The sequence below is a fragment of the Nicotiana tabacum genome, chromosome 10, assembly GCF_000715075.1.
Source record: "Nicotiana tabacum cultivar K326 chromosome 10, ASM71507v2, whole genome shotgun sequence".
Lineage (NCBI taxonomy): Eukaryota > Viridiplantae > Streptophyta > Magnoliopsida > Solanales > Solanaceae > Nicotiana > Nicotiana tabacum.
The window spans coordinates 154,464,281-154,474,189 of record NC_134089.1 but is presented as its reverse complement, the minus strand read 5'-3'; positions in this window follow the sequence as shown (position 1 = coordinate 154,474,189).

Here is a 9,909-nt window from a genome sequence, read left to right as displayed (position 1 = left end):
CCACTTTTGTTACGACCCAAACCGATGGGCCGCAACGGACACCGGGTACCTTACTCAGCCGAGTACTAACATAACATATCTTTTCATGTTATACTATCATAGATAACTGAGGCGGAAGGCTGCCGTGCGATAAGTAAAATACAACATATGATAAAAACTTATACATAAAACATACGGGTCTATAAGACCAAAATAACCACTTTTATACTGAACATAGACCGACAAGGCCATACAATCTTTTACGTACATGAAATCTGTCTACAAGCCTCTAAGAATACATAATTTTCATAAAGGTCGGGACAGATTCCCTCCATACCAAACAATACATATCTAAATCATACTAACCAAATAAGCAACTCCAAAGCAAATGGAGCGCACCAACATCTTCCGCTGAGTTGATAGCCTACTTGGAGGGTTCTCGACCTGTTTATCGGGACCTGTGGGTATGAAACGCAGCGTCCCCAGACAAAAGGGACGTAAGTACGAATAATGTACTGAGTATTTAAGGCACATAAATAAATACATAACAGACATGGTAGGACATATAGAGTAAATGACTCCACCTGTAAATCTGGATAACTTTGTAAATCATGAAATAATTATAGTGTCATGCATATGCGTATGAATGTCATGTCGTGCATAAGTACATGTTTCATAACATCATCAGCCTCTGAGGGCGTTCCATCATATCATCTCGGCCATTGTGGGCAAAATCATCAACGTATATCAGCTGATCAGGTGGTGGTGCGTATATAATGCCATAACCTTCCCCTCATATATATATATATATATACGCGTATATAACGCCATCTGGTCATGAGTCAATGTGCATGTATAAATGCATGAAATACATTAATAAAATCTCTTGGTATATCATAAGACCATCATGTCTCTGATTAATATCATGAATTAAACTTTTTCAACTTACGTATTTTTCTGAGACCCATAAACAGATGATAAAATAATAGGACACAAGGGAATTCAAGAATATAGGCACCTCAAATACTTCTATGAATAGAGTTATTTATGGAAGTTGTGCATTTTCTTGTTTCATTTGTATCGTACGAATCATGCCAAAAAGAAAGAAGGGATAGCCTTAACATACCTTAGTCGATTCTCTTGACAATCTCTCCAACATACGTTCATTGCGGCAAAACATGTAACAGCAAATTGAAATAGGGAGTACTCCGTATGATATTCTTGAGAAAGATTGTACTGTACTTTCTTAAAATTACAAAATCTCACGTTGCTTAAGATGCTATGAAATCTCGTTTGAATTATTGAATATCAGCACCTTACTACGTTGCTTCAGATTGCGGTAGAATAAATAATTCTAATACACATCCTCCTTAGAGTGGAAAGGAAATAGATAGCCTTCCTAACTCAAGCCCTCACGAGTTTGGCGTTCGTACTATAGGTTCCTTAGCTTTGATATTACAAGTTACACTAGTCATTTTCAGTTTGTACATAATTATACCATCACTGTAACCTACAACAAAATTAAAAAGAGAGAATGATTAAGGACCAGCTCATATAAAGCCTGGTTTTACCAGAATGAATGATCATCTTGGGGTTGCTCCTATCATAACTTTGGTGCTACTGTCTACAGTCGCAAAGGCATGGATCTAGTCTTAAAATTCTACAAGTACGATAATAAAGGAGGTCCATGTATACATGTAAGACATAACTGGTAAATTATTTAAAATTGATCAAGAGTCATTTGGTTAAAGAGTGGCTTGCTGCCACGTTGGTTTTTCCCATCCTTATCCAATTAATTCTTTAATTAATTGGGTATTACCCCATTACCTAATAATTAATCAATTACCTGCATAATTAGGAATTATCTCAAATTATTTAAAATACTACTCATTTTAACGCACTTTATACATCATACCATCATGGTCATATGGTCTGTTATATGGCACTAGTTCATAAATATCAGGTATTTTAGCTCGGGCCATATTTTATCCCAGAATATCAAATTTTGACGAAAATTCATTTTCTTCGATTTTCTTATCCTCTCACCTTCACAAATTTACTCGTCACTTGTTTGAAATAGCATAATCCTTATAATCTCCAAATAATCCTTTCCTTGGACTGATGTCAATTGCCTTGCGATAAATTTAACGTACAATACTACAAGGTGCAAAATCGTCGTAATTTAATACTGTAAAGCGTAACATCATCATAATGTAATACTGTGGGACGAAATATCGACGTAATATTGCGAGGTGTAACATCGGCCATTTCCTCGAATGTTGTTATTGACCGTGCCGGCAGTTGTGAATACCAGGTTAAGGCTCCCCCGTTAGGGTTTCACCGAACTTTTTCAGTAATACTAATGGTACTTTCTCCTTCGAAAGGTTGTTGCCCTTTACCGCTATGACGTAATGGATGATGTGATCTTCGGGGTCTGTAGTACCATCGTATATCTTCAAGTTGGGTGACATTTTGAAGGTCTTGGGAATGGCATGTGGAGCCGCTTCGTTGATGTACGGTTGTTCGACGAACCGGCCAACGTCTCATTTTGGTAGCAACTTTGGGGCGCTCGATATCTTATCGACCCTTTCTTGATGCTCCCTCATCTGGTCGTGGAGTGCCTTGTTTTCGTTTTCCATTTCTTCCATTTTCTTTAGAATGGCTGCAAGTGTGTCATTGCCTGCAGTAACAGTGGTATAAGTGTTACCTGTTTGGGGGGGCGGGCTGTTCGCCAGTGATCGTTGTGATATCTGCTTGCGCAGTGTTTTTGTTCTCCCTTTGAACGGTTTTGTCGAGTATGTTGTTTAGAGTTCCTGTCAGCCACTTTTTTAGTAATTTTTTCACTGCTGGTGGTGCTTCCTCAGCTATAGATGTGGAGGCTCCCTTTTCGCGTGAAGCTGTTATGCTTTCATGAGGGGGAGGTGAATCACTCTGCCTGGGTGTAGCGCTTGGCATCACGTTCTCGTTATCTTCCTTGCCATCTTCGTTGATGGTGTTTAAAATATTGGTAGTGACGCCTGCTATTACTTTCAGTCTTGCATCTCCTTTTCCTGTCATCGTTAGTTTGTGCAAACGAAGAAGAGATGGTTGTTTCTTTTATTTATTTATTTTGATCTAGAAGGAACTAAAATCTCAACTAAAACCTCCCCATAGACGGCGTCAAATTGTTTGACCAAAATAGTGTTGAACCTTTTAGTTAAACCAATTAATGATGAGTTAAAGGGCGAGTTTTAGTCCAACTTAATAAAGTTTAGACTGAATGCAACAAAATACTTGCGAGACGAGTAATGCTCAAGAGTATTAAATAACATATTTAATACTCAATGTTTGACAGTGAATATGATAGCATGAATATGTAATAAATGTAGATAATGACAATAAGTGTAATAAAAAAGGATCTACCACCCAATTATTGTATGATTGGAATGTTCCTTCTTCTGTTAGCGACGTGTAAAAGAGAGAAGTGAAGATGGATGTGGAATCTTTGGGTCTTGAGAACAAAAAGTGAACAACGTGTGCTTGAATAATATAATGTGTGAACAAGACAACTTTTGTATATTCTCTTTTGTCAACCTTTACAATGTCTTCGTATCAAAAAGTGAAGATCCCTTTTTTTCTATATCTTCCTATTTATAAGGAATATGTCTCAAAACCCTAAAAAGTACAGTATATATGTCTATCTCTGAACCTATGCTGCCGTTATTTCTTCATCTCGGCTACCCGTTTTTGGTGTCAACCTTGTTGAGAGCGACCTTCAGTCGTTACACCACGGTCGACCCCATCATTTGTCTTGTTTATCCGTTGCCGCCGAGTTGCCAAAATTTAGACCTATACAATAGAATTATCCCTCTGTTTTTCGTCCTCTGGAAAACGAAATTCTTGACACTAAAAGAATTAAAACGATTTCCTGAACAAGAAAAATTCCTCTTTCGCCAGAAGGAGACTTTGCCTTATGCATACATGCTGATAAAGATAACATATGTGTTTCACTTGATTTGTTATTCAAGTGATTAACTCAGCTTGTCTTAAGCTGATTTTTTATTTATAAATTAGCAATTAACAAAGGTGTTTACATACAATAGTTTATGCATGATTTTTGGTATGCGATGTTAACATTTGAAAAATGAATAAATCAATAAATTATTAAAATAACAAGCGGTATCATTAAAATAAATTTTTTGAAACTTGTGATCTTAAGCTAACGATAACAATTGTGTGGCTATAAATACTTTTTACTAAGAAAATATAAGAATGTGCCAATTTTTATTTTTATTTTGGAACTGACTAATAAGAAAATAGTGCTAATCTTTTTGAAACGGAGCGAACAATTGATTTTATGGTTCTAAATATTATAAAAAGTAATTAAATTATGAATTTATCCAATATAAATTTATTTTTAAAAAATAAAAGGTCGATCAACATTTCGACTATTATGCTCCTTTAACAAATCTTCGAAGAGCATGATAAAAACAATTGTATTTTAATTTGTTTTCAATAATAGGTCATAGAAATAACAGTAATTTTTATAAGATATTCTTAAATAAGTCCTCATAAATCGCAATAAACCATCTAAAAATTTTAGTGGGATAAAAAATTTATTTATTGAGCTATCTAAATAAAATAAATATTTATTATTTTTCAAAAATTATTTAATTTTTATTTTATATTTTTATATAACTTAAATGTATTGTCTAATAATATTCACGTATTTTTAAATTATGTACTCATTAATATGGGTATACGCACAAAGCGCGTACCCTAAAACAAGTATTATTAAATATTTTCAGCTTGTTTGAATAATTGTTACTTATTGTATTGTATCGTATTGTTTCTTTAAATACAATATTTATTTTGATTGTTACTTAAATATTATTGTACCGTATCGTTAAATTCGTCATTGTGTAACATTATAAAGTACCACTTTATGTAACAACCAATTTGGTGTGGTCGCGTCGTTACCTTATTTTTTTTCCTTCTCATATCTCTCTTCCTTAATTTTAATAATCTTATTTTATCATTTATCCTACCTTTTTATATAATAATTTTACCTTGTACCTTACTTTCTCTTATTGCAAGCTTATTCTTCATATTGTTGGTACAAAATATCATGAAACAACAACAAACAATACAATCTATTTAAACATTGTATACATTAAAACAATGCAACATAATACTATATAATACTATATGATATATTATGAAACGATACATAACAACTAGGGGCGGATCCAACCCTCTAGTACCGGATTCAACTGAACCCAGTACTTTAATTGCGGAGTATAAACTTATGTGTAAAAATTTATTAAAATTACAATAGATAGTAGATATGAACTCATAACTTTAAAAATATAATGGTGAAATGCTAAAAACCTTAAAGGTTGAATCCATAAAATTTAAATTCTGAATTCGCCTCTGAAATAACAACCCTCCAAACAAGTTGTTAGTTAAGTAAACCGACAACTAAAACTACTTCAGTCTTGAGGTGCTAGATCAATGTTCATATAATTTATTCTCCTTTTTCTCCTATACTGAAATTAATAGCTAGGTTTTAAAAAAAAATTACCTTCATGCATCCATATGAAACAAAGTTCAGAAACTCAAATACGGCTTCTATTAATTTTATAAAATATAGATCAGAACATACATGTTGCCTCGTAAATTATAGATCATAGCAAATAAAGTAACAATATATTCGGCCGGCTATTTGTGTAAAATTGATGGAACAATAAACCATCCGGTAACAATAGCACCAACAACCAGGGCAGGGTAGCACCTCTCTGATGGATCAGAAGCCCTATAAGTAGTAGTAGTTATAGCCTTCTTTCTTGATGGCGTTATCAACACAACTTTCCTTCTTCTTCCTCCTATTTGTGTTCGCATCTCCCTCACAACCGCCGCAATTGCGCGTTTTTTGTACGGCATCTTCTTCCTCCCTTTATGCAATAAATTTGATTTTAATATTTTAGTGTTATTGATGGTTAAAAAAAAGGGAGCAAAGGGTTTTTGACAATATGTCAATGCTCTCGAGTTATTTCTAATATGTGCTTTTTCGGGGCAAAATTGGTGCTGAAATTAATAGGAGAAATTCAAAAATAGTCAAATTTATAAGTGGTAATTGAAAATAGCCACAATTTCAAAAGTAATCGAAATTTAGCCACTTTTTATGTAAAGATAAATCTAAACAAAAACACTGTTCAAAATCTGGAAAATACTCCAGCATAATATACTGGAATTCCAGCATAATATAATGGACTTCCAGCATAATATGCTGGAAGTTCATATATAGGCGCTCCAATCTCCAGTATATTATGTTGGAACTTTCCGCGTGTTGGAGTTCCAGCATAATATGCTGGAAGTTCATACACAGGTGCACTAATCTCCAGTATATTATGCTAGAACTTTCTGTGTTGCAGTAAAATAGTGGCTATTTTTCAATGACTTTGCAAAAACTGGCTATTTTTCAATTACTAGTCCGAAAACTGGCTAGCCTGCGCTATTTTTACTATGAGAGAAATTCAAAAATAGCCAGATTTGTAAGTGGTCATTGAAAAATAACTACAGTTTCAAAAGTAATTGAAATTTAGCCATTTTTCATATAAAGATAAATCTGAACGAAAACACTGTTCAAAATATGAAAAATATTCCAGCATAATATACTGAAATTCTAGTATAATATACTATACTGGAGTTTCAGTATATTATACTGGACTTCCAGTATAATATATCAATCCAGCATAATATACTGAAAGTTCATGCACAGGTGCTCCAATCTCCAGTATAGTATGCTGGTATTTTCCGCGTGTTGGAGTTCCAGCATAATATGCTGAAAATTCATACACAAGTGCACGAATCTCCAGTATATTATGCTGGAACTTTCTGTGTTGTAGATAAATAGTGGCTATTTTTCAATGACTTTGCAAACGCTGACTATTTTTCAATTACCAGTCCGAAAACTTACTAGTTGTCACAACCCTAAACTGACCCGGTCGTGATGGCGCCTATTGTGAAACTAGGCCAGCCGACATATTTCCAATTTAATCCACATTTTCATTCAAAAACTTAAGTAAAACCATTTCCCAACTGAAATCCGATAAAGATATAAAGTCAAAATTAAACAAAGCGGAAAATACAAGCCCGACCTCGAGTGTCACTAAGTCATGAGCGACATTGCAATAGTTCTGATACAAGACAAGACCAAAACAGTCTGGAAATAACAACAAGTACTAATAGGAAGATAGAGAAGGAGAAAAGCGGAACTGCAGTCGCCATGCAGCTACCTCGCTATCTCCGGTGATAATCCCCAATGGAATAGTCAACAGCCACTACCGTGACCTCAGATACTTGGATCTGCACACAAGGTGCATGGGGTAACGTGAGTACACCAACTCAGTAAGTAACAAGTCCAAACTATGGACTGACAGGTAGTGACGAACCAAACCTCAACAGGTAAAACAATTAAACTGTACAAAAAAGTAGACATGCTTGCAGCTCAAGTAAAAAACTCAACAATAAGCAAATACAGTCTGAACAGTATGGAGTATCAAGCTCAAGTAAATCTATATGTACCAATGCATAGATAGCATGATCATTGTTCCGTGTACTCTTCTTACAAGTGCTCAACCACTCGGTACTGTATTTGGCCATCCAGCCCAAGGAAGATCCATCACGGAATATTAACACAGCAATGACCGCAGTCATTCAGTACCGAGGAAGGCCATTCTAGCCCTATGGAGAAGGTCCATGTCTAGGGAAGATCCATCCCCGAATATATACATAGCACTGACCGTAGTCATCCAGTACCGAGGAAAGCCATTCCAGCCCTATGGAGAAGATCCATCTCCAGGTATAAATATTTCGGATAGGATCCATGTCCAGGGATTAATATTATCAACTACACTCACTAGGGATGTGTAATAGACTCCGAAGGGGCTTCTACAGCCCAAGTGCTATCATAATCATCAACATAACTGCTACGGCGTGCAACCCGATCTCATAACTATCACTCACAATCAGGCTCGGCCTCACTCAGTCATCACTCTCCAGTCTCACACACACGGGGTTCGCAATGTCATGATACTAGCCCGAGCAATGATATGATGTGCCAAATAATAATAATCGAGACTGAGACATGATATAAAATGCATGAACAGGACTGAGTACAGAATACCAATGAAGCTAACGATATGACAACAAGAAACGACCTCTTAGGTCTCAACAGTATCAGCGTGAAGCCTTAACGTGATAATTAGCATGATTTATAGCTTATTAACTTAATCACATAATGACAACACAGGTATCACCAAGAAAGAGTCACTAAGTAGTGCCATAAAATGATCCAGGCTGCAATTCTCACGGAGCACGCCTACACGCCCATCACTTGGCATTTGCGTCACCTCAATAGTAATCATAGAACACATAGTTCGGTGTTTTGAACCCTTAGAACCAAGTTTGGAAGCGTTACTTACCTCTATCCAAGCCAAACTCTAGCCCGCGACGCCCTTGCCTCTCGATTCGGCCTCCAAATCCCCGAATCTAATCAAAATCAGAATCATAACATTAATATACGCTAAGGGAACAAAGTCCACGCAAAAATAATCAAATTACATCAAAAATCCCGAAATTGGTCAAACCCGAACCCCCGAGCCCACATCTCGAAATCCAATAAAAACATCAATAGAATCTTTATCCTCCCACGAGTCCATACATACCAAGAACATCAAAATCGGACCCCAAATGGCCCCTCAAATCCCCAATGAAAACTCTCCAATGCCAAGCCCTAATTCTCCAATTTTTAACCCTTAACTTCTAACTAATCAGTAAAATAATGTCATAGAATCGAGTATTGGGTTCAAAAATCTTACCTCCAAGCGTTATCTATTGAACCCCTCTTCAAATACTCTCAAAAAGCTCTCAACCCGTCTAAAAAATGGTGGAACAAGGATGAAAATCGCGAAGGAAGGCTTATATAGTTTCTACCCAGATATTTCCGCGCATGCGGACCAATTATCGCACCTGCAGACCTCTTCTGTGGTCAACATAACCGCACCTACGTTTTTCGCTTAAGGGCCAACTTCCGTATATACGGTTAGAACCTCGCACCTGCGGCCTCATAGGTGCGCTAGAATCTCCGCACCTGCGATCCAGCTCTAATTGACCAAAACTGCTTCTACAACCTCCTCCACGCATCTACGACACCGCACATGCGGTCCCCAATCCGCAGGTGCAGTTATGATAGGAACAGCAGCTGAAGTTGCTCAACTTTAATTCCAAACTTCCCGTCAACTTTCTAAATTCATCCCGAGGCCCCAGGGACCTCAACCAATAATATGAACAAGTCATATACCACTGTTCAAACTTGTACCAATCCTCGGAACACTCAAAACAACGCCGAAACACCAAATCACCCTCGGATTCAAGCCTAAGGATTTCAAAACTTCCGAATTTCACAAACGATCAAAAAGTATATCAAACCTCACCTGAATAACCTGAAATTTTGCACACACGTCACAAATGACACAATAGACCTAGTTTAATTTTCAGAAATCCATTTTGACCCGGTTATCAAAATTTCCACTACCAACTGGAAAATGCCAAAATTTCCATTTTGCCAATTCAAGTCTAAATCTACCACGAACCTCCAAAATATATTCCAATCACGCTCCTAAGTCCCAAATTACCTAACGAAGCTATCCGAACCATAAAAACCAAATTCCGAGATCATTTACTCTCAAGTCAATTTCTGGTTGACTTTTCCAACTAAAAGGCCAACTTAAGAGACTAAGTGTCTCTTATCACTCCAAAACTACTCCAAACTCGAACCAACCAACATGATACGATGAATTATAGCTGAACAACATAAGGAAGCAGAAATGGGGAGAACGAGACTGAAACTCATCAAACGACCGGCCGGGTCGTTACATCCTCCTCCTC